The sequence below is a fragment of the Hyla sarda genome, chromosome 9, assembly GCF_029499605.1.
Source record: "Hyla sarda isolate aHylSar1 chromosome 9, aHylSar1.hap1, whole genome shotgun sequence".
Classification (NCBI taxonomy): domain Eukaryota; kingdom Metazoa; phylum Chordata; class Amphibia; order Anura; family Hylidae; genus Hyla; species Hyla sarda.
In genome coordinates, this window is record NC_079197.1 from 24,672,346 (window position 1) to 24,697,709 (window position 25,364).

A 25,364-nucleotide genomic window follows, 5' to 3' on the forward strand; every position below is an offset into this window, starting at 1 on the left:
GACAAGCATACTGATTTTGTTTAAAACAAAAAGTTTAACTTTTTTGTATAGTACAATAATAGAAAAAAACAATATAAATTGGGTATTTTTTTTATTATGTTGACCCACAGAATAAAGCATGTCATTTTTACCATAAAGTACAAAAACAAAACTCCCCAAAAGTTACAAATTTGCAGTTTTCTTTTCAATTTCCCACACATACCGGTATATTTAAAAAAAAAAAATAATTTCAGTACATTTTATGGTAATATGAAAGGCGTCATTATAAAGATCCTGTGTCCTTAGGGAGTTAAACCTTACTGTGTCCCTGTCTCTGACTGCTATTTTGCTGCTATTTGACTGGTTCTATGGAGCTAATCTCCCTCAACACATTGACAGCAGATTGCAATACAAGGCATGTAACCTGGACATTCCTTTTACCTCCATATAAGAAACCATCCCAACCGATTCACCTGAAGTCAAGAAGTTTGCATTGTCTCAATCAATAGAAGAATATTTGAGGGCTTCCATTTCTTAGACGAGAAGTGTTGTAATGACTTTATTTCCTGGATGAATGGAAATCTCCTGCGGCTTTTGTATTTGTGCCAGGAAGGAAAAGAAAATCTGTTGTTCTTCATGTAAAATTTCCTTTGTTTTGAGGTAACGGGATCAATGAGACGGCTGTATGTCAGAGCCACTGTCTGAGCCGGCAGAATTTATTAGGGATCATAAAATATACAGAGATTTTTCCCTCTCTGCATCTCTTAAATTTGACGGGATTTATAAAGTCGGGACTTAACCTCACAAGTCGTAAACTCCGGCATAAGTGAAGATAAAATTAGCTAATGAAATCGACCCCTCGTGGAAGCCTCTTTATGGCGATTTATGTGTATTAGTTTAGGTCATGTGCTTCGGAGGGAAATCTCTGGCTCGGCGCACTCGCGCCAAATGCAATCGTTGCAAACAGAGTTCTTGTTAAATTAATGGAGTATCCTCTCCTTTATGAGATCACTTTTTTTTAAAATAAATGTCCTGTAAAATCTTCTTCTCTTTGTTTTCTTCAATGGACCATTAAATCTAACAAAACAGTTGTATGTAGAAGATCAGCAAGTATCTACAGCATTTATGGAACCAATCTGGCGACCGTATTCTTGGATTTTCTCAATGTCTGTGAAAAAATATATAATAATGCAAAAAGTTATAATCTGTTTACATGACCATATGCACACATGGTGGGGGCATATGATAAAGATTAAAATTGTGCCCCTTTCTGATAATGGTGTACACCATCATACCACCAACCACCCCAGGAAGGGATGACATGGTACATTTCTGCCCCATCTACAAAACCATTGGATAAATGCCCCCTAACTCTTGTTTACTCATGTTTTGAGCTTGTGGATAAGGTGCTACCTCTCCCCATCGTGATCTTGTCATCTAGGACTTGCCCGCCCAGCCTCCCCCTGCCCCTGCACTGGCCGGTTAGCATATGGCACACATGTTGGCCTTTTTGTGGATTCCAACTGGGATTGCTACATTTAGCTGCAGTTTTGGAAGTATTTGGTGTTGCCAATGCATTTATAGTAAAACATTGGAATGCAGGGGTGTAACTACAGGGGGGTGCAAGGTAGCACCTGGGCCCTGACACCTGACTGGCCACAAAGGCCCTTCTGCCACATAAGACGCCGTTCCTATAAATGGCACATGGTCGGTCGGGACTCTGTTACCGATTTTGCTCTGGGGACCTGGAGAATCAAGTTATGCCTCTGGTTCAATGGATATCATATCCATATTGGTGTATAGTTAGCATATCCATATTGGTCTATAGTTTGTTTCTCTGTTTTTGTAGCTTATGTCACCATTCATTTTCCATCTGGACACTATGGCCTGGTAGAAATGACAGGGAACTCCTCTTCTTATGACCCTGTCCTATCAGACTTGTATGGCAAATCCTGTAGCTGTGGTGGGGAAATGAAACCTCTTTGAAAACGGTCTAGATTACAGGGCATTTCATTTAGGGTACCCCTCGTTGGCCCAGTGTTTACCTTTTACATTGGGTTCTACGACCACAATGAGTAAGCCATCCCCATGACATCTCTGGACTTCCATTACCATTGTTGCGTGATTTATTTCCCCCCTCCCCCTCTTTATTCTGCCCTAAATAGGCCTTTTTTTTTGTTTTTGTTTTTTTGTTTTCTTTCTTTTGCTTTAAAACTTGCACCATGCAACTAACCCAAGATATACTTAATGGAAACATATTATCAAAACTGACAACAGAAGTTACAGTAGTCTATGGGTTTTCACGCTAAGTACACTTATTGCTGTGCACAACCTCATTAAAGGGTGACTCCTTGCAAAATGATATCCGAAGGGATGGCTGAAATGGTTTTCATGTCCTTTTTACCTAAACTTCAGCGCTCCTCCTTGAATTACAGCAGATTAGCATTTTACAGCCTTTAGTTTCAGGGCGGAAGGGATTGAAGTTGGAGCCCAGCTGAGAGATTCTGGCTGTACCCTATTATATTTTGATATTTCGTATTTTATCTCGACAAACATGCATATGCTGAATCCAGGCTTTAGTTGCTGCTCCTTCTCTCCTCTGAAGGTTTTTTAAAAGAATTCTCTGTTGGTAAAATAACCCGATTAATTAGAACAGCAATGAAGAGACCATAGAGAGCCGCACAAGACTGACTTCTAAGTATATAGACTCGATTTATAAATGCATGGCATGTGCAGCTTTACAGCGTAGACAAATGTCTCCATACACTGCCTCTCATTACACATATTCCTGTGTGGTCTTCTGAGGTCTGAAACCTGATAAACAACCTGTCTATGGTGTCAAACAGTATAATAAAGCAACTTACTAATATAATGTTATTAGCCATAGTGCACAGATCTCTCCATTATCAGCTGAGCTGTGAAACTATTGTGACAGAGAAAAGCTTCCTTCTGCCTTAAAATGTAATGAGTAGTAATATGAACTCCCACCTTCACATTACTGGTCTTTCCCTGAGCAGACAGGAGGGGGAGGGGGGGGGGCAGGGACACAGCTCTAAGTGTGACACGATGTCACAACTACAAGAGAGCAGAGGTGATAATGGAAGATATGTGCAGTATGGCTAATAACATTATATTAGTAAGTTGCTCACACACCATACATGGGTTGTTTCCTTTTCACTAGATAACCCCTTTAAAGCATGATTTTTATTTCAGGTGACTTTTCAGGATAAGCTGCCCAGTGTGTGTACATAAGAAGCAGCACTATTTCTGGCCCTAATATTACTTGTATATGGCATTTATCATCAGATTTCTGTTCTGCAGGCTTCATCTATAATTTGCTGATCTCCCAGAGCTGTTGGGTGGAATCTAATGTATATGGTTTCTTCCATACATTGCACACACAGAGGAGGAGATCAAGCACTTCTATGTCCGTGTGCAAAGCCTTAACTGCAGCAGTTATAGCATGAACGATCTATTCTGTGTAAAAGAACCTTTGGGGTGATCTCTTTCGGTCTATGCAGTCTCTTTCTGCAGCCTGGCTGTGTTCACAGGCGCTTCTCCTTCCATCTCCCTCCTCCCCCCCCCCCCCCCCCCACCCTCCATAGATTTGTACTGCTTTTCTTGCAGACACAGGACAAAGCTGAGCTGTTTTTTAGAGTTAAATAGTTTAGCAGCAGGAAAGGGGGGGGGGGGGGTGGAGGTTATAGATTACCTCAGGTCCACCGATCAACTGTAGAGGTAGCTGGAGGGCTTACCTCTTGTTCCATGGTGTCCAATGCTCTGTCATTGATAAAGACTGGCTGGACCAGGCTTTATCAACGGAGTGCAGATCACAGATCAATGGAGTTCAATAGAACTGCATTGATCTGTATGAGAAATCTAATGATTCCTTCCCCTAAGTGTGAAAAAAGTTTAATAAAAGTTTAAAAGACACACATTAACCCCTTCCATAATAAAAGTTCAATTAACCCCCTTTTCCTATATAAAAAAAAAACATGTAAACATAATATAAATATAATTGGTATCGCCGCGTACGTAATTGTCCGAACTATTAAAATATAAAATGATACATTCCATAAGGTAAATTACGTAAATGTAAAAAAAAATACCAGACCAGAATTGCAATTATTTATAACATCCCAGAAAAAAAGTAAAAAGTGATTAAAAAGTCAGATCAATACCAAACTGGTACCAATACATACAACAGATTATGGTGCAAAATTTAAAAAAAGATTATACAGCCTGGTATGCGAAGAAAAAATAAGTTACAGGGGTCAGAAAATGGCAATTAAAAAAAAAATCTAAAAAGTTCAGAATATCAAAATAACATGTTAGCTTGATCACAAGTTAAATGGTGTAAAAAAAGAAAACCATCAAACATACGCACATCATACATACATTATTTATACATACAGTGGGGCAAAAAAGTATTGTCAGCCACCAATTGTGCAAGTTCTCCAACTTAAAAAGATGAGGCCTGTAATTTTCATCATAGGTATACCTCAACTATGAGAGACAAAATCCATAAAATTACATTGTCTGATTTTTAAAGAATTTATTTGCAGATTATGGTGGAAAATAAGTATTTGGTCACCTACAAATAAGCAAGATTTCTAACTCTTAGTTTCCTCTGTCCTCCACTCGTTACCTGTATTAATGGCTCCTGTTGGAACTTATCAGTATAAAAGACACCTGTCCACAACCTCAAATAGTCACACTCCAAACTCCACTATGGCCAAGACCAAAGAGCTGTCGAAGGACACCAGAAACAAAATTGTAGACCTGCACCAGGCTGGGAAGACTGAATCTGCAATAGGCAAGCAGCTTGGTGGGGAGAAATCAACTGTGGGAGCAATTATGAGAAAATGGAAGACATAAAAGACCACTGATAACCTCTCTCGATCTGGGGCTCCATGCAAGATCTCACCCAGTGGTGTCAAAATGATCATAAGAACGCCAGGGACTCAAATAATGCAGTGCCAGACATGTCCCCCTGCTTAAGCCAGTACATGTTCAGGCCCGTCTGAAGTTTGCTAGAGAGCATTTAGATGATCCAGAAGAGTATTGGGAGAATGTCATATTGTCAGATGAAACCAAAATAGAACTTTTTGGTAAAAACTCAACTCGTCGTGTTTGGAGGAGAAAGAAAGCTGAGTTGCATCCAAAGAACACCATACCTACTGTGAAGCATGGGGGTGGAAACATCATCCTTTAGGGCTGTTTTTCTGCTAAAAGACCAGGACGACTGATCCGTGTAAAGGAAAGAATGAATGGGGCCATGTATCATGAGATTTTTAGTGAAAACCTCCTTCCATTGGCAAGGGCATTAAAGATGAAACGTGGCTGGGTCTTTCAGTATGACAATGATCCCAAACACACCGCCCCGGCAACAAAGGAGGGGCTTCGTAAGAAACATTTTAAGGTCCTGGAGTGGCCTAGCCAGTCTCCAGATCTCAACCCCGTAGAAAACGTTTGGAGGGAGTTGAAAGCCCGTGTTGCCCAGCGACAGCCCCAAAACATCACTGCTCTAGAGGAGATCTGCATGGAGGAATGGACCAAAATACAGCAACAGTGTATGAAAACCTTGTGAAGACTTACAGAAATCGTTTGACGTCTGTTATTGCCAACAAAGGGTACATAACAAAGTATTGAGATGAACTTTTGTTATTGACCAAATACTTATTTTCCACCATAATTTGCAAATAAATTCTTTAAAAATCAATGTGATTTTATGGATTTTTCTTCTCATTATGTCTCTAAGCTTGGGCCATAAGCCTAATACAGGTCATAGGATGGGGTCATTGTTTAGAATGACCTTTTACAATCTGGTTCAGATATGTAGAAGCTGATGCCTTTCCTTGGGGACTTGACTAGGGTGCACTAGAGTTGCCCCCTATGATTTCCAGGCTTAACCCCAGTTGCAAGACCCATCCCACTGTGTGCATCCCAGTGTTATCAGTATTATCATTTATTTCAACTACTACCCCTTTGAAAAACGTTATGCCCCTATTACTGGATATACTGTTACTTTCCTATATGGTGAGATAAATATCTTTTTAAGACTTCTGAGACTTTTTAATTTTTCCTTTCACCTTGACGATAGGGGTTTGCTAAGTCAGCAAACTAAAAAGCTGAAGCTTGTGGAGACATCAAAGAGCATGGAGTCGGAGGGTGATCAGAAGCTTTGCTAGGCGAGCAGAAAGAAATCCAGGGACATACTGATGTAGAAGTCCGTATGGAGGGATTCAGGAGGCAGCCGGAACTGACAATACAAAAGTACCCGATCATTTTATTAATTTATTTTTTTGCTGACAAAAGTAAACTTTGTTTTTAGCTTTGTCGCACAGTAGCTGCACGGTTCAGGAGTAGTTAGTCAGAGCTAGAAATACTTTGGGGAAAACTAAATGTATTAATGCTGGCGCCCCTTCTCTGATGCAATCAGTGGGGTCCCAGAGGATAAAGTGATAGCATATCCAAGTGAGATATAAATAATCTTTTAATAGATCAAGTTATTATCTGGCAACAATTTTTGAATATTACATTTTTTTTTTGTTTCTGTTGCTATTATAACAAGGTTCAGACAGTTAAAGAGGTACTTCTTTTTTTTTTTTAAAAATCAACAGGTGGCAGTAAGATATAAAGATTTGTTAATTACTTATTTTTAAAAACCTTAATCCTTCCAGTACTTATAAGCTGCTGTATGCTCCAGAGGAATTTGTGTAGTTCTTTCCAGTCTGACCACAATGCTCTCTGCTGACACCTCTGTCCATGTCAGGAACTGTCCAGAGCAGGATAGGTTTGCAATGGGGATTTGCTCCTGTCCAGGAGAGTTTCTGACACAGACAGAGATGGCAGCAGAGAGCACTGTGTCAACTGGAAAGAATTACACAACTTCCTCTGGAGCATACAGCAGCTGATAATTACTGGAAAAATTTATATTTTTACACAGTAATTTACAAATCTGTATAACTTTTTAACGCCAGTTGATTTGAACATTAAGATAGCCCCAACCACTGATGTTGGTTAGAGCTTCCTGCATGTGGCCCAAGGTACTGCTATGGGAACTATTAAAGGGGTATTCCGGCCTGATGACATCATGACACGCCCCTCCTCTCATGTCTATGGAAGAGGGCGTGGCTGATGTCACGCCCCCTCCCATAGACATGAATGGAGGGGGCGTGGCTGTGACGTCAAGTCTCTGTCTCAGAGCCAGCGCCCAGCACAGAATGCCAGGGGCTGCACAGAGATCGCAGGGGTCCCAGTGGCAGGACCCCTGCTATCAGACATCTTATCCCCTATCCAGAGGATAAAGGGGGAGATTTATCAATACCGGTCCAGAGAAAAAGTTGCCCAGTTGCCCATAGCAACCAATCAGATCGCTTCTTTCATTTTTAACAAGGCCTCTGCAAAATGAAAGAAGCAATCTGATTGGTTGTTATGGGCAACTAGCAACTTTTCCTTTGCACAGGTTTTGATCTCCCCCAAGATGTATAAGGCCGGAATACCCCTTTAAGGGAGTTTGGGTTAGATCAGGCTGGCTGTAGCACCCTATCCCATAGAGTATGAGGGAGAAGGAACTGGACCAGGGTTAGACTGCCCAAGTAATTAGAAGATGGGAATGAACAAATAGTAAGAAGCCAACACTAGGCAGGAGCTCATAAAGATCCATATTACTTTGCTTCCTCTTCACTTTTTTGTATTATAATAATCTACTGTGCAAATGACCTCAATCACTGTGACATTTCTACGAAGCATTGCAGCATAAAGATCATGACTAAGTGCCATGTGAAAGAGCGTCTGGCCTACGTTCCATACGGAGTACATGTCACCCATGTTCATCTCTGACCATCTGCCTCCAAATGTTGCTGGGCAGCAGGCACTATTTCCAAACTCACAGAGCTCATTCATGGACGTCTCCTATGTGTTTTAGGAAGGGAACCCAAGTATTTAATCTGTTCTCCGCGGATGGCCCACTGGCTTTCCTGTGTTTTGCAACCCTCTGGTTAACATTTAACGTAGGGCAAACCACAAGAAATCACTCTTCTGCATTTGGTGGAAGACAATGATTGATCCTCGTATTTCGTGTGTTTTTTCTCATGACTGATCCCATGCTATAAGGCAACATCTGCTTGCCATCAAATAACAATTCCTCTTAGATAATTTTCTGGTTTCTGTCAATCTTTTCCTTACGTTACGCTATTGTGTCCTGATATCTGAAGACTGGCTACCGTACAAGGGGTCAGATTAACCCGACAGATGGGCCAATGATGAGCCTGGAGATGATCTCATTATCTTTTGGGCATTACATATTTTCATTGCACGGAAAGATTTAGATGCAAAAACGTCTGTTGTGATCTAATGATAAGTGACAGATGTTATGTATTTAATGAAGGTGGCCATACATATGCAGATTGTTCACTTGTTAACAAACAGTCTGAACAGTATGATTTTCCCATCCTCATAACAATTATAACTTTTTTTTGTTTTTATTGGGATGGGGGTGTTAGCTATTTGCATACTTGAGTAAACAGGCTGTACATATGTCTGATTTTCAGTTTTAATTTTATTTCCACATACGTGCACCACAAAAGCTAACTTTCTTGACAAGACATGGGATTTAAAGGGGCACTCCAGCGCTTAGACATCTTATCCCCTATCCAAAGGATAGGGGATAAGATGCCTGATCGCGGGGGTCCCGCCGCTGGGGACCCCCGTGATCTTCCACGCCACACCCGGTTAGAATCAGCCCCTGCCCCCTCCATAGGCTTGCATTGAGGGGGCGGAGCGTGACATCACATGGGGGCAGAGCCGTGACGTCACTATGTTCCATCCTCGTGATCGCCAGTAATCAGACCTGAAGTGAGCACGCTCCGGGGGCTGATTCTAACGGGACCCCCGCGATCAGGCATCTTATCCCCTATCCTTTGGATAGGGGATAAGATGTCTTAGCGCCGGAGTACCCCTTTAAAGTCTGCTGTTTTATGATAGAACCCAGGAAAGGATTAACATGGTACCCATGGAAATTAATGGCCAGTCTATGTTATGCACAGACACGTTAGTTTCCAGAGAGAGATGTTCGTTCTTTGTAGGCGCTCTCTACTACACCAAGATAGAGATCCGGAATTAGAGATTCCTCTAAAAGCTCAGAATACTCAAAAAGGGTATTTGAAAACTGGTCTTGTAAAGTAGATGAGCACTTTAAAAAGCATATAATGCTAACTAACCAGCAGCATTCTAACGGCATAGTTTGTTTAATTCCAGCTCCCTTGCATCCATACATCTTAAATCCTTAGCTGGGTCATGTGATCTCCGGTCTGACAACCAGTAAATGACGTGATTTACTGTGCAGACAAGATGTCAGTCTCTCCTCTGACTTCCTGTCAGCTCTCATACTCTTCCAATCCCAGCTCTGCCCTCCTTGTTTATCTGTAGATTTCCCAATGCACAGATTTCTGCTGAGGATATCATGTCTGCCTTAAATAAAAAGACCATGAGAGTAGTAATGTAGTAGGTGAGTAGCTGCAGAGTTATACAACTCCTCTGACTCCCCTGTTATTATTTAATAGTAGCCTATACTGCACTATATAAGAAAACGAGGGGGGGGCGCATTGGCTTACGTTACCTATGGAACCAAAGTGTCTTGTCCCGGCCTTGCCCAGTTTCTGTCGATTAGGAGAACCACAAGGGCTATCCCACCCTACTTAAAGGGGTCTGGTTTAAAAGAAGAAAAAAAACATCTTATTTCAGTGTGTGTTTTTTATTTTTTTAAATTTTTTTTTAATCCTGCCTTGGCTACCGGCATTGAGACAAAATACCTGGACGTACCCCCGCAGCTCCCCCTAGTGCCTCCAGTATCGCTGCTCCCAGCCTCCACTGCATTCTCCAGTCAGACTGCAGCTCAGCTTATTGCTGACCACAGCGGTGTCCTGCCTCGGCCAGTGATAGGCTGAGCAGCAATGTGCACATGGAAGAGGATCGCAGCGGAGGCCAGGGCAACAATAACATTTTTTTTTTTTTTAATCTAACACTGGAGTACCTCTTTAAATTCCATATTATGGAAGTCCGAGTTAGCAGAAGAGAGTCCCTTGTTCTGGGTCCTTATCGCATCTATACGTTACATTGACAGCCTATTGACTGCAGAGCTTCAAATCCTCTGCTATCTCTAGCCCAGTCTTAAGCCAGTCATACAACTAGTTTCCAGTAGTACTGGCCAACCATCTAATGTACATGGCTGCCTACCACCTCTTCACTGACTGCAGATGTCAGGGAAGAGGATGATCAGGCATGTTGGATTTCCACTGCCCAGTCCTTTTCTCAGGTAGATAAGCAGCTGCCAATGGACTCTGGTGGTGACTCTGCCCCTTCCTTCACTGAGATCAGAAAAAGCAAAAGTCCCCAAGGGAAGTGTGTACATGAGCCTACGCCAATAAGAAGTATAAACATGAAAAGAAAAGAAGCGTATGCAGATCCATCAATTCAAAGATATCGAATTTTATTAGTACATAAATGCACAAAAGACAAACATCTAAAATCAATTTAAAACATACAGAAGATATGTAAACGGAGATACAACTCTGTGACCACAGAGGCAAGGAAAGGAGGGGGGGTCTGGTGTGGGCTCAAGTTGCTACAGTAATAATTGGCTATGCAAAAATAAGAACAAGGATCCCCATAGATTGTTGCCCAAAGTAAATAGAGTATGTTTGGGAGAGAATAAAAAAACCCCAATCTGTGTATAATAAAGTACAGTGCGGTAAGGGTATCCTAGTAACTAACAATGTGATGCCATATACAAAGAGAGCCAACAAAACTTAGAAGTGCATAAACATAATTACCAAGTGGACAAGGTAAAAGTGTACACCAGACCTCCGTCACCCGACGTTTCACCACTGAAGGCTTCTTCCGGGGCGTTTCACATGTTTATGGGGAAGATTAAGAGAGACAACTATCTTATGTGTATAGCTGGCCTTAGAATTACATGTAAAAATTCCTGTCTGCTTGCAGTCAACAGGTAGAAGAAAGATGATACCCAGCACTCACCAGTAAGCACAGTGAAGATTTATTATGGCTATGTGGTAAGCTTGGGGGTGCAGGGTGAATAGGGAGTAGCTGAGCAGTGATGAAAGGGTGTAGCATTATCCCTTAACTGTCGTGACTCCAGGGTGGGGGTTCCTCTGCATATATATATCCTACCACCACCTGTCCTAGGAACGGTAGGGAGGAGTAAAGGATTGCCCATAACCAGAATTGTAGTAAACGGGAAATAATTTACTGCAGATTTTATGCAGGATGCAATCAGCAAACAGTCTTTACAAGAGGACCGGACTTTAGGCTCCTCACAGGTTGTTTGGGACTTTGTAGGGAATAAGCTTTGAGGCTTGCGTTATGCTGTTCCATTGAATTTAGGGGTTTGATTTAGGTTCAGTAGTCACGTAGAATTTGCTGAATTGGAGTTAGGTAGACTCACGGTTATCAAGAAGTTGAAGAGATTGGCTTCAGGCCTAATTAATCTTGTAGATTTGTAGAGAGCTCCGCTCGCTGTCATATTCCGGGGGAAAGAGAGCGATGATTGGACACAGTGCCCTTATATCTGAAGGGGCAGGCTCAAAGCTTATTGGTTGCCCAAACCTGTCAGTCCTATCACAAAGGATTGTGGTACATCACATGACTAAATCACATGACCTTGGAAGGTCCTTAACTTTAGTATAACACATTTACTATAGATCACATGACCTAAGGTCCTGTAAGTAACCTTTATAATATTAAATATTCTAAATATATACAATAAATTACAGATTTATGAGGCAACTGAGGGTTATCCCACTAAGAGAATCCTAACAGCACGGAGGAACTCTGACTATGGGGACTTACGACACAAGGCACAGGACCATGTCCAGTACCGGGACACCACACCATAGTGTAGTACATGGACGCCTTTCAGCATGGGAGCCTTCCTCAGCTGTCTGCCTATAGGCAGACAGCTGAGGAAGGCTCCCATGCTGAAACGCGTCCTTGTACTACACTATGGCATACTGATGAGTGCTGGGTATCATCTTTCTCCTACCTGTGACTTTACCCTACCTTGTGCACCATCGCAGATTCCATGGAAGTGCCGACATATCCCTATATTGAACTTGCAGTCAACAGGAGCAGTGCAACAAGTTTCTCCTGGCAGCATTAGACTGCGGCTTTGTGGGAGACTTTCCTACAGTGCCCAGAGCCTGGGAGGTCTCCCTTTATTGCCGCAAACTGTCTGTCAATCTAGGAGAGTAAGCAGGTGTAGTTTAACCCTTTTTTGGTCTTCTTCAAGATGCACACACTTAAAGGGGTACTCCGCCCCTAGACATCTTATCCCCTATCCCAAGGATAGGGGATAAGATGTCAGATCGCCGCGGTCCCGCTGCTGGGGACCCCCGGGATTGCCGCTGCGGCACTGCGCTATCATTACATCATTACTGCACAGAGCGAGTTCGCTCTGTGCGTAATGACGGGCGATACAGGGGACGGAGCAGCGTGACGTCATGGCTCCGCCCCTCATGTCATCGCGGCCCGCCTCCTTAATACAAGTCTATGGCAGAGGCGTGACGACCGCCACGCCCCCTCCCATAGACTCGTATTGAGGGGTGCGGGCCGTGACGTCACGCTGCTCCGTCCCCTGTATCGCCCATCATTACGTGCAGAGCGAACTCTCTCTGTGCAGTAATGACAGCGGGGTTATGGCAGCGGCAATCCCGGGGGGTCCCCAGCAGCGGGACCGCGGCGATCGGACATCTTATCCCCTATCCTTGTGATAGGGGATAAGATGTCTAGGGGCGGAGTACCCCTTTAAAACATTACTACATAGATTCCACTTTTATCACCATCACTATATAATCCTTCTTACTGTGCTTCCAGCTGTATAGTACCATATTGGAGAATAACATGCACTATGTCAGTGCAACAGGTTCTAGCTCCAGATACAATTTCTGGAACTAATATGGTTTGAGAAGGATTTGAAAAGCTTCATTTCTCTTAAAGAGAGTTCCCTCAATTGCTTCTGTTATTGTCGGTCGTAATACCATAATAGTTTATGAAGCCATGCGTGTTTTATGGCTTCGTATTAAATACAAACTCTTCTGGCCTTCTCGGATTCTCAGCTGGTTTTTCATGAACCTACAAAGCTTTGATCAGGTGTAATTGACAACGTATTATAGAGGGATAGGCGAGTCATTGCTTCGTGTTACGTATAGAATGGCCTATTCAGCGAGCCTTCATTTCCAGGGGCAGTTTATGATCTGCTTATATCGGGGCTGTAAGTTTATATGAGGGCATTTAATGGGTATGAAACCATCCTGGAATTAGCCCCCTCCTGTGTTGGGGATGGGAAGTGACAATATGAAAAGGTGCTCAGAGTAATCGTCACCCTTTAGGTCTTTTTTCACCTTCATAAAATGTGCATAAAATGTTTTTGCACCGGATGTCTGGGGTGCCGCAGCAGAGATCGTTAGGGGTCCCCAGCGGCAGGCCCTCTGCGATCAGACATCTTATCCCCCATCCTTTTAGATAGGGGGATAAGATGTCTAGAGGCGGTGTACCCCTTTTAAAGGGGTTGTGCGCTGCCCTACCTTTCGGAGCTCCGCTCGCAGCGTCCGGAAGTTCATTACTCCAAACGCTGTGTGCGGGCTTCCGTGTTCGGGGCCGCCCCCCTGGTGACGTCACGCCAGGCCCCTCAACGAAAGTCTATGGGAAGGAGGCGCGACCGCTGTCACTCCCCCTTCCCATAGACTTTGGTTGAGGGTGGCGGGCGTGATGTCACGAGAGGCCGGGCGTGACGTCACCAGGGGGCGGCCGCGAACACGGAAGCCCGCACACAGCGTTCGGAGTAATGAACTTCCGGACGCTGCGAGCGGAGCTCCGCAAGGTAGGGCAGCGCACAACCCCTTTAAATCGAGGGATGGTGTAATATATTATGGCGCATAGGCCGTAAAATATTACACACTGAGCATAAGTCTTTGAATTTATTATTAGTATTATTATTATTTTTTTATAATAAATGCATTTTTTAAAGAGATCTGTCTTTCCAGCTTAAGAGGTCACACTCCCATGCCTGTCTTCCCTCTTGAGAGGTATTGGTCACCTTCCAATAGAATATTTCTCTCACCTTGGAGACATTTACTGGGAAAGCAGATTCTGAGGGTAAGAACACTCCACAACGGGATGAACACACAAGAGAAATCCACTATTGCAGTGATAGCATATTTCTTAGACGATACACAACAAGGACATTGGAATTGGCAGCGATGGTTTCTGCGAGCTTGTCTTTCAGACGCCACCGCTTTCTTGAGGTCTGAGGTTCTCGCTATCTAGAACAAGCAGAGCCACGGCTCCCAGCTTCTTGGAATAGCGTAAGAAAGGCCGCGGTTCCCTGGAGTTTAGTAAAGAAGACATTAAGGGGTTACAAATTCTTTGGATCTGCAACATGTCCCTATGGGATCACTAGCAAGTAAAATAGGCAATGGATCCAGCGGATGCTGTATAAAACTTGTTTTCTTTATTGAAAGTCCATGAAATACAGACAGTAGTAGTGAGCAGCCAGAACGCCAACGGCGTTCTGGCTGCTCACTACTACTGTCTGTATTTCATGGACTTTCAATTGTGGTAGCCTAGGGATGTAGGGTATATGGGGTGTAGCTGTGCGGTAACTAAAGGGTGCTTGTTTAACCCTTATCACTCGTGACGCCAGGGTGAGGGCTCCTCTGTATATGCTTGTCCTATCGCCACCCGTCCCAAGAACGATAGGGAGGTATAATAAATGATTGTCCACAACCAGAGGTTTTCGTAAAACTGTTGGAACTTTTACTGCAGCTTTTATGCAGCATTAAAGGGGTACTCCGCCCCTGGCATCTTATCCCCTATCCAAAGGATAGGGGATAAGATGTTAGATCGCCGCGGTCTCGCTGCTGGGGAGCCCCGGGGATCGCCGCTGCGGCACCCCGCCATCATTACTGCACAGAGCGAGTTCGCTCTGTGCGTAATGACGGGCGATACAGGGGCCGGAGCAGTGTGACGTCATGGCTCTGCCCCTCATGACATCACGGCCCGGCCCCTTAATGCAAGTCTATGGCAGGGGGTGTGACGACCGCCACGCCCCCTTCCCATAGACTTGTATTGACGGGGGCGGGCCGTGACGTCACGAGGGGCGGAGCCGTGACGTAACGATGCTCCGGCCCCTCTATTGCCTGTCATTACGTGCAGAGCGATCTCTCTCTGCGCAGTAATGATAGCGGGGTGCTGCAGCAGCGATCCCCGGGGTCCCCAGCAGCGGGACCCCGGCGATCTTACATCTTAACCCCTATCCTTTGGATAGGGGATAAGATGTCTGGGGGCGGAGTACCCCTTTAAACAGGAACAGTCTTTGTACAAGAGTCTATTACGATCCTGACAGTTGGTTGGGACCTCGGGAGTTCTGAGCTTAGAAAAGGAATAAGTGCTGTTCCGCTGGATTTAGGGGATTGAGTTTAGGTCCAGCAGTCACACTAGCTTTAGCGGGGATTGATATCGTAACTCACAATTAGATTCGGGCTGAGGCTGGCAGGCTTCAGGCCTAAGCTTGTCTTTGTAAGTTGCAGGGATCACTTCTCTCTCCACTAGTCTGGAACCCAAGAGATATGCTGCTTGCTTTGCAGCTCAGGAGCAAGAGAGCGAGGATTGGCTGGCAGCTCCCTTATATGGGCAGGGGCAGGCCTTGAGCTCATTGGTCCATACCATCTGTCATTCACTTTACAAAGGATTATGGTCTAACCATGTGACCACACATGAGATCTCCCAAAGGTCCTTCAACACACCTTACTAGAATTAATATAAGTCATGTGACCTAAGGTCCTGCGACACTATATAGCTAATTAAATATACAACTATTTAATATTTATACATATAAATATCATAGAATTGCTTAAGAAAGAGGCGACTAGGGGCTATCCCACCAGGAGGATGCTACTGGAACGAAGTAACTCTGACTTTGAGGACCACCACACAAGCTACGGTATACAATACGGTACCGGGACACCACACAATAAAGAAAACAAGTTTCAAGAGCACTCCGCCCCTAGACATCTTATCCCCTAGCCAAGGGATAGGGGATAAGATGTCTGATCGTGCGGGCGGAGGATCGTCAGGGCACTCCAGTCATCAAGTGCATAGAGCGAACTCTGCTTTGTGCCGGATGAGGAGTGACCACAGCCACGCCCCCTCCATTTGTGTCTATTGGACGAGGCGTGATGGTTATGTACTAGCCGTCACGTCCCCTCCCATAGACATGAATTGAGGGGGCGTGATGTCACCAACACGGAAGCTCCAGGCCCTGAGACCTGACATCTTGTCCCCTATCCTTGAGATAGGCAATAAGATGTCTTGGGGGCGGAGTTGCCCTTTAAACTGCATCCGTTGGATTCATAGCCTATTTTACTTGCTGATGTCTATGTTCCTGGGACATAGGATACAGGATCCGTACAGTAGTCGGTGAACTGCTTTGTAGTGTGAGCTGGATAAATGTTTCTATTAACACCCCCTATGGGATCACACCAGAAGAAAAAAAAAAAAACGCACCCTAGGGACTTTCTAATATAGGGTGTAGCCTAGAGGTAACCCATTGTTATATACTTCTTTTGGGTGGAAGAGAGATTGTCTACAAAAAGTATCTCTCATCCTGGAGGACCTGTCTTCTCGGAAACTATGCAGTCAACACATTAAAGGAGTACTCCGGTGGAAAACCTTTTTTTTTTTTTAATCAACTGGTGCCAGAAAGTTAAAAAGATTTGTAAATTACTTCTAGTAAAAAAAAAAACTTTATCCTTCCAGTACTTATTAGCAACTGTATGCTACAGAGGAAATTCTTTTCTTTTTGAATTTCTTTTTTTGTCTTGTCCACAGTGCTCTCTGCTGACACTTGATGCCCGTATCAGGAACTGTCCAGAGCTGGAGAAAATCCCCATTGCAAATCTATGCTACTCTGGACAGTTCCTGACACGGACAGAAGTGTCAGCATAGAGCACTGTGGACAAGACAAAAAAGAAATTCAAAAAGAAAATAATTTCCTCTGTAGCATACAGCCGCTAAAAAGAACTGGAAGGGTAAAGATTTTTTAATTTGTAATTTACAAATCTGTTTAACTTTCTGGCACCAGTTGATTAACATTTTTTTTCCCCCACTGGAGTACCCCTTTAATACTATGCAATATTTATTTCCCCCCTGTGGTGGCGCTTCAGGGAAATTAAACATTTACCTCAAGGTTTCCCTTATAAGAGTATGTCCCAGAAAGCTACGTCAACATTTAGTCTATGGAGCCTTTAAATGGGTTCTCCGGTGAAAAACTTTTTTTTATTTTTTTTTAAATCAACCGGTGCCAGAGAGATAAACAGATTTGTAAATGACTTCTATTAAAAAAATCTTAATCCTTCCTGTACATATTAGCTGTTGAATACTACAGCAGAAATTATTTTCTTTTTGAAACACAGAGCTCTCTGCTGACATCATGAGCACAGTGCTCTCTGCTGACATCTCTGTCCATTTTAGGAACTGTCCAGAGCAGCATATGTTTTCTATGGGGATTTTCTCCTACTCTGGACAGTCTATTTAAAAAATACTAATCCTTCTAGGATGTATCAGCTGCTGTATGCTCCAGAGGAAGTTGTATAGTTCTTTCCAGTCTGAACACCGTGCTCTCTGCTGCCACCTCTGTCCATGTCAGGAACTGTCCAGGGTAGAAGCAAATTTCCTTCGCAAACTTCTCCTGCTCTGGACAGTTCCTGACACGGACAGAGGTGTCAGCAGAGAGCACTGTGGCCAGACTGGAAAGAACTATACAACTTCCTCTGGAGCATACAGCAGCTGATAAGTACTGGAAGGATTAATATTTTTTAATAGAACTAATTGGCACCAGTTAATTTGAAAATTTTTTTTTACACCCCTTTAAAGCCCCAAAAAGGTAGGAACCAGCAGCTCCAAAAACATGATGTGATTTTGTTTTCCAGAATTTCCTCATCGTACTAGATAGGATCGTAGCTTTCTGCAGTCACATTCCTATTCAGTGTCTCCTCCTCCTCCTCAGTCAATATATCTTCATCCTAAAAACGTCCCCATCGCCCTATTGCTGGTGTTCCTCTTCCCCTTTGCTATACCAAACATTTAAGGTTTCATCATCGTTTCAGCCAATAGTTTAAAATCAATTGCATGACCAAACCCTTAATTTAAATCCCAAAGGCAGCCGTTCCATTTTCCAGTGTAATAAAATGGTAATGAACTAGAAATAAGAGTGTGATTACATATTATGACTTGGTATATGTTTTGTTGTAGCAGTTGCTGAATATTTTCGCTCACAAAAAAAAACCCAAAATTGCTGTATGCAAGGAGCCTTTTTATGTCTGCCTGAGGCAATTCTAGCAAATGAGTTAAGGGTTAGTTGGAATGATTTGTAAGGGAGTTGTCCTCACAGACAGGTCTTCTCCATTAGGCTAGGTTCACATTGCCGTTTGCATCCGACCCGTTAAAGGTCCGATCGGCTATTTTTTTTTATTTGAGCCGAGCGGACCCTGAAACGGGTCAGGTGCAAATGGCTACTGCCGGGTCCCGATGGACCCCATTCACTTGCTTGGGGTCCGTCAGTCATCTGGTAATTTTACAAGAGTTTAGCAGAGAAAAAAATACAGTGGTCCCCTCAACATACGATGGTAATCCGTTCCAAATGGACCATCGTTTGTTGAAACCATCGTATGTTGAGGGATCCGTGCAATGTAAAGTATAGGACAGTGGTCTACATCCTGCGGACCTCCAGATGTTGCAAAACTACAGCACCCAGCATGCCCGGACAGCCAACGGAAGGGTAAAGATTTTTTAATTTGTAATTTACAAATCTGTTTAACTTTCTGGCACCAGTTGATTAACATTTTTTTTCCCCCACTGGAGTACCCCTTTAATACTATGCAATATTTATTTCCCCCCTGTGGTGGCGCTTCAGGGAAATTAAACATTTACCTCAAGGTTTCCCTTATAAGAGTATGTCCCAGAAAGCTACGTCAACATTTAGTCTATGGAGCCTTTAAATGGGTTCTCCGGTGAAAAACTTTTTTTTATTTTTTTTTAAATCAACCGGTGCCAGAGAGATAAACAGATTTGTAAATGACTTCTATTAAAAAAATCTTAATCCTTCCTGTACATATTAGCTGTTGAATACTACAGCAGAAATTATTTTCTTTTTGAAACACAGAGCTCTCTGCTGACATCATGAGCACAGTGCTCTCTGCTGACATCTCTGTCCATTTTAGGAACTGTCCAGAGCAGCATATGTTTTCTATGGGGATTTTCTCCTACTCTGGACAGTCTATTTAAAAAATACTAATCCTTCTAGGATGTATCAGCTGCTGTATGCTCCAGAGGAAGTTGTATAGTTCTTTCCAGTCTGAACACCGTGCTCTCTGCTGCCACCTCTGTCCATGTCAGGAACTGTCCAGGGTAGAAGCAAATTTCCTTCGCAAACTTCTCCTGCTCTGGACAGTTCCTGACACGGACAGAGGTGTCAGCAGAGAGCACTGTGGCCAGACTGGAAAGAACTATACAACTTCCTCTGGAGCATACAGCAGCTGATAAGTACTGGAAGGATTAATATTTTTTAATAGAACTAATTGGCACCAGTTAATTTGAAAATTTTTTTTTACACCCCTTTAAAGCCCCAAAAAGGTAGGAACCAGCAGCTCCAAAAACATGATGTGATTTTGTTTTCCAGAATTTCCTCATCGTACTAGATAGGATCGTAGCTTTCTGCAGTCACATTCCTATTCAGTGTCTCCTCCTCCTCCTCAGTCAATATATCTTCATCCTAAAAACGTCCCCATCGCCCTATTGCTGGTGTTCCTCTTCCCCTTTGCTATACCAAACATTTAAGGTTTCATCATCGTTTCAGCCAATAGTTTAAAATCAATTGCATGACCAAACCCTTAATTTAAATCCCAAAGGCAGCCGTTCCATTTTCCAGTGTAATAAAATGGTAATGAACTAGAAATAAGAGTGTGATTACATATTATGACTTGGTATATGTTTTGTTGTAGCAGTTGCTGAATATTTTCGCTCACAAAAAAAAACCCAAAATTGCTGTATGCAAGGAGCCTTTTTATGTCTGCCTGAGGCAATTCTAGCAAATGAGTTAAGGGTTAGTTGGAATGATTTGTAAGGGAGTTGTCCTCACAGACAGGTCTTCTCCATTAGGCTAGGTTCACATTGCCGTTTGCATCCGACCCGTTAAAGGTCCGATCGGCTATTTTTTTTTATTTGAGCCGAGCGGACCCTGAAACGGGTCAGGTGCAAATGGCTACTGCCGGGTCCCGATGGACCCCATTCACTTGCTTGGGGTCCGTCAGTCATCTGGTAATTTTACAAGAGTTTAGCAGAGAAAAAAATACAGTGGTCCCCTCAACATACGATGGTAATCCGTTCCAAATGGACCATCGTTTGTTGAAACCATCGTATGTTGAGGGATCCGTGCAATGTAAAGTATAGGACAGTGGTCTACATCCTGCGGACCTCCAGATGTTGCAAAACTACAGCACCCAGCATGCCCGGACAGCCAACGGCTGTCCGGGCATGCTGGGAGTTGTAGTTTTGCAACATCTGGAGGTCCGCAGGTTGAAGACTAATGGTATTGTAGGTTATACTCACGTGTCCCCGCCGCTCCGGACCGTCAACCGCTGCCCTGGATGTCGCCTTCCATCACTGTCGCCGCGTCCCCGGGGTGTCCCCGACGCTCCAGCAAGGCCTCTGCTTCCCCGGCATCCTCGTTCTCCGTTGCCGTCATCACGTCGCTACGCACGCCGCTCCTGCTGGATGACGGGACGGCGTGTGCAGCGACATGATGACGACGATGGAGAGCGCCGACGATGCAGAGGATCCCGAAGAGGACGCGCCGGAGCCCCGAGGACAGGTGAGTGACCATCACCGGACCACACGGAGCACCGTAAACTGCTATCCGGTGGTAGCTGAAGCAGTCTGCGCTGCTGGATAGCCGTTTATGCGATGGCCCCGACATACAAAAGCATCGTATGTTGAAATGATCATATGTCGGGGCCATCGTAGGTCGGGGGGGTCACTGTAGTGCTCTGACCAGATTGCAGACGAAACTCCGAATAGCGAAGTCCTACAGCAATGTGAATGAGCCATTACCTGAAGCTGAAGGCCACATGCTGGAGGACCTCTTGGACATTCTATAAGTTTGTCAGTAAGTAGTTACATGGGGTGTCGTGGGGAGTCTACTTACCATTTCCTTCTGGACCAGACAACTCCCAGACAGCTGTGTAGCCCTAACTACTTGGCATCAGCCTCATAAGGGCTTTTTGCCTTCCTCTGTAGTGACACAGTAGGGATATAGGTTGAACTTGATGGAAACTTGTCTTTTCTCCGCCTTATGTAACCAAATTCTGAAGATTTGAGACCTAGTAAAAATTCTTTAGAAATTAGTATGTATAATATTTAAGGTATATATAATCTTAAAGGGGTATTCCAGGAAAAAACTTTTTTTTTTCTATATATCAACTGGCTCCAGAAAGTTAAACAGATTGTATAAATTACTTCTATTAAAAAATCTTAATCCTTTCAGTATTTATGAGCTTCTGAAGTTGAGTTGTTCTTTTCTGTCTAAGTGCTCTCTGATGACACGTGTCTCGGGAACTGCACAGAGTAGTAGTTTGCTATGGGGATTTTCTTCTAAACTGGGCGGTTCCAGAGACACGTGTCATCAGAGAACACTTAGACAGAAAAGACAAACTCAACTTCAGAAGCTCATAAGTATTGAAAGGATTACCCCTTTAAATTTGCACAGTTTGTTGCCTGCAGATGTTAAACCAGCAACAATAGGGTCCTGTAATTGTAGGGCCCCATCTAAGGAGGCCAAATTTACAATCATATAAGCAATAAGTTTGTTTTTGGGTCTTGTCTTTCTTCCTTTCATCTTTTTCTTCCTTTCATCTTTTTGGACTTTACCCCTCAAAGGTTCTTTTACCATAAGTTGAGCTACCACAGATGCTCCTCCCCAAAGCATCAACTATACCTTCTACCCCGGTAGCTCATGCTTGTTGTAACCTGTTAACATTTGGCTAAAAGACATGCCACTTACAGGTTACCTGGATTCCAATACTGTATTGGATGATTCATTCCTTTTTTTGGGATCAAATTCCCCAAAAATATGATTTGGGGAGGTGTCTATAAATATGGCCATGTCATTAGGTCTTAGGCTGATCATAAATGGTACATTTCTACCTTCTCTGACCATAAAATCAGGTGTATGTTGGCCAATTCATAAAAAAAGGTTGGATGGTTCATCAAGATTTTAATGAGGCATCTATGGTGTTCCCCACAAAAAAAAAAAAAAAATTTGTTTTAAAGGGGTACTCTGGCCCTAAGACATCTTATCCCCTATGCTCTTTGAGCTGCACGCTGCGCTGCCAGCTCACAAACTGCCGAGAGCCGACCACGGAGTATCGTGATGTCATAACTCCGCCCTTGTGTGACGTCACCCTCCGCCCCCGCCATGCAAGTCTATGGGAAGGGACGTGACGGCCGTCACGCCCCCTCCCATAGACTTGCATAGCGGGGGCGGGGCGTGACATCACGATACTCCGGCCCCGTGGTCGGCACCCGGCAGTTTTTTGAGCTGGCAGCGCGACGTGCAGCTCAAAGAGTTGGGTGCCGAATGCAAGATTGCGGGGGTCCCCAGCGGCAGGACCCCTGCGGTCAGACCTCTTATCCCCTATCCTTTGGAACAAGATTTTGATAAAGGCCTCTGCTTTTTTTCATCAGGGGCTCAGCCATTTTTTTTTATTATTCCCCTCATTTTGATAAAACCGATGAGCCAACCAATTGGATGTACCAGCAACCTCCCTGCAGATTGTTTCGTTTTCTTGTTGCACTTCAGAATTCTGTGAGTTGGATGGAGGGTGTTTATTGATAAAATGTTTTTTTTGTTTTTTTTTGTCCTTTTAAAGTCTGTCTTGGGAACATAGTTTTGATGGTGAGATGAAGAAGGCCCTTTATCGCTGCTGCGTAAAGCTGCAAGGGGATCTGGTGTATGTGGTTAAATAATCTTCCTCTAATGCAGGAGGAAAACAACGCTAGAGCTTCTGTGCGGCCTCCCAGGATTCTTACAACATTTATCTGTATTTCCTTTTAATTCACAGGATTTCTAGTAAATAATATTAAAAATAGTCCCAGGCACCAAGCCAGAGTGCAGCGTACGTGAAGATACACAAACATTGACTTTCACTTCTCATTATTAGGAGATTGTATAAAACGGAATCATTGTCGGTAACTGTTCTTTACTGGACGGCACACACCTACTGTTCTGTACTGTTTGGTTGTGTCCTAATCCTAAATGGCATTTTCAGAGGAATTGAGGGCATATGTATCTTACAACGTATTGACCCTCATTTACTAGTAGAAACCCGACATGTTTTGTCGGGTTGGGCGCCAGATTTTCTGTCTGCGCCAGGATTTGCGCCAGAATTGTAAAAAGCCCCGACTAACTCTCCATTTTGCTAAGAAAACCCGAAAAAGGGGCGTGATTGACAGGAAAGGGGCGTGGTCTCCGAAAAGGGGCATGTTCCCGACATTTTCACTAAAACCCAACATATTTACTAAGGTTTCTGCAGAAAATGTAGTCGGTTTGAGCTGAGGAAAACCCGACAGATCAGAGCAGGTGTAAAAAAAAGAAAAGTGTAGGGAAAGTGGAAAATGTAGGGAAACCTTAGTAAATACCGTGGAAAGTAAATTGTAGGGAATTAAAACCCCCAAAGAAACCTACACAACACTCTTGGTAAATAAGGGGAAAAAAAAGAAGTGGTGGTCCGGCACTTTCAGGACTAGGGCAGGATGTGTAAGCGAGGACAGTTGTGAATGCAGATAAGGCAAAATGTGGACCACAGCGGTGCACCTCAGCATAAGCAATCGTGATATGACAAAGAAGAGGCCAAAACGAGGTTGCACTCGCCATCCACTGGCTTTATTCAACATGGTACAGCCTTAGATGAGCGGAGGCAGGGGAACACCGGGACAAGTTGTTTCGCTCTGGTTTGTGATTCTTCTGGCGAGAAGAAGCGTAAACCAGCGCGAAACAACTTGTCAACTTGTCCCGGTGTGCCCCTGCCTCCACTCATCTATGCCTGTACCGTGTTGAATAAAGCCAGTGGATGGTGAGTGCAACCTCGTTTTGGCCTCTTCTTTGTCATATTAGTAAATAAGGGCCATTGTGTGTAATTGTCAGACAGTATTCCTATTCGTTCTTCAACATTCGATCACTGAAGGACTCTAAGAACACTGTTGCTACATTAAGAAATGTTTTCCCTTCTAAAGTTATTGGCAAAAAAAATTAAATTTAAATAGTTTTCCCACAAAACTATACATGAAACTGTTCATCTCCTCCTGCTGGCAGATCGAACATCAACGTGACCGGTTTACTGTAAAGTCTTGATCTAGATGGTTCTTTCTTCTGACCTAGCCCGCACTGTAGGTTTTCATGAAATAAGTGAAGGAGAGTGAGAACTCCCATGTCAGCAAGAAAACTGGGGCAAATAAGCCATGGCTAGATAGGACTAGTCAACAGGATCCTTAGCATAACTTTTAACACAATTGAAGAGATATAAGCCCTTTTGTAATTATGCAAATTAGTTCAAGAGCCCAGAGGCTGTTCCCCAGCACAGCAAGAAAGTCCAGCCCTTGTCCTCTCTATCACCACCCCACTGCCACCTTGGGTCCAGCTAGTGCTGGGTGGTATACCGGTTCATACCGAATATTGGGATGTTTTTTCTTTACGATATGAATTTTTCACATACCGCAATACCGTTTCCATAGCAACCAACTCCAATGCGTGATGGCATAGAGGAACGTCCGGGCCGCACTGCATCTCTGGGAAGTGTAGTCCGAGCCGCACTGAACTGACTGTCAGGAGCTGGGAGGGGACTACAACTCCTGGCGGGCATGTGACTTCCAGGCGGGCGCGGGGAAACTCAAGCAGAACTGCGGAGAGATGGAGGAGAGTTACCAGGTGGCCTGACCGAGACCCTGGGTACCATGGTGAGGACCCCGACCACCGGGAAACTTGAGTAGAACTGCGGAGACATGGAGGAGATTTACCGTGTGGCCTGACAGAGACCCCAGGTAACATGGTGAAGACCCCCGACCACCTGACACTATACTGAGGACCCCCTGAAATACCGTTAAATACTGTGAAACCGCCATAATTTAGAAAACTACCATGATATACATTTTTGGTCATACCGCCCAGCACTATGTCCAGCTACCCTGCTTGACTGACAAGCCACTAGAGGAAGAGGGAAGGCCCCCTAGGCACTTGAGCCTCATTTGCATATTAA

At 43.9% G+C, this 25,364-nt stretch overlaps 1 protein-coding gene across 9 annotated transcripts in view; it reads left to right on the forward strand.

Moving 5' to 3' along the window:
- Positions 1-25,364, forward strand: part of NACC2 (NACC family member 2) — a 184,021-nt gene that overhangs the window by 57,370 nt on the left and 101,287 nt on the right. The window contains exon 1 of one of the 9 annotated variants that reach the window (XM_056541024.1): positions 6,233-6,255. The exons of the other annotated variants lie outside the window; for them this stretch is intronic. The gene's annotated coding sequence lies outside the window, so the exon portion shown is untranslated. Of the gene's footprint in view, positions 1-6,232; positions 6,256-25,364 lie in introns of those variants that run through there. 9 annotated transcript variants of the gene reach the window in all.